Source organism: Sinocyclocheilus grahami, unplaced genomic scaffold (genome assembly GCF_001515645.1).
Source record: "Sinocyclocheilus grahami isolate Dianchi unplaced genomic scaffold, SAMN03320097.WGS_v1.1 scaffold441.1, whole genome shotgun sequence".
Taxonomy (NCBI): domain Eukaryota; kingdom Metazoa; phylum Chordata; class Actinopteri; order Cypriniformes; family Cyprinidae; genus Sinocyclocheilus; species Sinocyclocheilus grahami.
Genome location: NW_015505620.1, coordinates 811,281 through 813,576, shown reverse-complemented (window position 1 = coordinate 813,576; position 2,296 = coordinate 811,281). Strand labels below are relative to the sequence as shown.

The window sequence follows — 2,296 nt, the reverse complement described above, 5'->3', positions numbered from 1 at the left end:
GTCTGTTGCTGTGGATTCCTCCTGTGCCACACAGAAGAGCTCCGCATGCTTCCACATTTGCATACAGTATTTACTGGGGGAAAAATTATATATATATATATACAGGGCCTAAAATTAACACTCGCCAAGCGCCAAATGCGAGTAAAAATCAGCGTTGGCGAGTATATGTAACAGTTTCAGTCACCAGTTGGCAGGTAAAACTTTTACGAAATATAACAATGCAATGTAGTGGGAACAACAGCCCGTTTTTAAAGAGATTCACTGTTTCTGACGAAGCGAATAAAATAATATTTTTTGAAGACAAGATCTTCGTGATTGGTCAGCTGTTCTGTCATAAGTGACCAGAGCGAGTCAAATAATAGGATACAAACGGGCTGATAAGGTCAGAGCAGTGTGATGGCCAGCTTGCCCCTAGACACGGTTCTAATAACTTTTACCTGAGAAGATATTGCTGCTTCATTTCAGAAAATTAACTTTTCCCTTCTTTATTCTTCATAACCCGAGAATGTGGCGACACATACCTGGGATTAGCTTATTTTAGCTTAGGTCCGCCTGTGCCGTAAGGTGCATTGGGTTGGCAAGTTTCCTCCAACTTGATCGATCGGCTGCGATGTTTTCAGCTTCATCCCATGAAACGTTGATGGCTTTCAGATCTTCAATAAAGGTACGATGCCAAGTTGTTCGAGGTCGAACTTATTTTCTTTTGCCGTGAGGTGGTTTCCATATGAGTGTGGTTCTTGCGTGTCTAGAAGGTAGTCGTCGAAGGATGTGACCAGCAAATCTTAGTCGGTATTCTGTGACAACTTCTTGGAGTGGGCGAGTGTCAGTTCGATGATAAATCTCATCATTGCTGATATGGTCTCGGTACGACACACCCAGAATTCTTCGCTGACATCGCTGCTTGAAGACATTAAGCCTTTGGGCCATTCTCGCAGACATCTTCCAATTTTCCGCCGCATAGATTGCTGTTGGTACGACGATACTGCTAAATAAACACACCTTGGTCTTGATTGAAATTGTTGTGGCTTGAGTCTTTGGAAAACTGCTGAAGCTTTGCCAATCCGGCATGTGACGTCATGCTCAGCATCTACATCACTCGTCAAAAAACTGCCCAAATAGGTGAACTTGTCCACTTCCTCAATTTGTTGTTGTCCAATATTCAAAAGGGCATGTTTGGTGGTGTATCCGACTCGCATAACCTTGGTTTTAGTTGTACTTAACTATCACCTATCTAAGTATTCATATATAAGGTCCCTCAGTATTAACAGCAGTTTTCGCATTGCTCAATAGCTAATTACCCTCCTCCATCCCCAGCTCCTCCTCTGTCAGTCAAGATTCAGCCTTCTTATTATCCTTTGAATCAGACTAATTCTAAAATGTTTGTGTACATAAAATTATTGAACTTTAACGATATCTGCAATACATTTATGTAGGTTCTGTTCTTTTTACCCTGGGGGGGTTATTGCTGCTCTCCCTGTTCTCATCCATACTAGGCTGCATGGATGCGCAGGGAGTTCTTGCCCAGAACCATACCGCCAATCCAAACTGTATGTCAGTCATCTTTGACGATAGTGGTCCTGACAGAAATGGCTTTCAATTATACTGTAATGTTGAATGGCTATAATTAATATGTAAAATTGAGGGAAAATGTATTTAATAGAGACACCAGTAGCAGTATTGGTATCATTACTTCATTAATAATATACTACTTAGTAAAAAGATGCCATTTAAACATATTTAAAATATACTATCTTTATGTTGTTTCTACATTAATTTGGAGGTTCAATGTGAAATTGTGACTATAAATATGCGATTAATCATGAATAATTACAGAAAAATGTGTGATTAATTATTATTTTTTAATTGATTGACAGACAGCATTAATGTTTCCGATTTCAATTTAATTTCTAATTTTATAGGTCCCCCCAGAAAGAGATCAGGATAGCTCCCACACCCTTGGCCCCCTTCAAATTTTCAGTTTGATAATTCTGCCCTCAAATGAAGCTAATTATATAGCCCTGCTCTAATCTGTTAACATGGATGTGGAAAAAAATATGCACCACATACGCACTGCAAACTGAGTATGTGTGAAACGGGTGTAACACGATGGCCTGCAATGTTTGCCAAACAGGAATCTCAACGTTTTTTTAGGGACAAAAAATATATAAAATATATATTTTTTTTTTTTCTTGTAATTAAAGTAAAGGACAAATAAAAAACAATGTATATATGTTTAGTCATTGTAGTAGTAATGACTGCCTGTTTTTGCAAAAAGAGTTTCATGGCCGGTAAAAAA

General features: G+C 38.6%; 1 protein-coding gene across 2 annotated transcripts in view; it reads left to right on the top strand.

The window, feature by feature from the left end:
• The first annotated feature begins 674 nt into the window (after window positions 1-674).
• Window positions 675-2,296, top strand: part of LOC107552115 (uncharacterized) — a 30,024-nt gene continuing 28,402 nt past the window's right edge. For both annotated transcript variants that reach the window (XR_001604835.1, XM_016233938.1), the window contains exon 1: window positions 675-686. The gene's annotated coding sequence lies outside the window, so the exon portion shown is untranslated. The remainder of the gene's footprint in view (window positions 687-2,296) is intronic.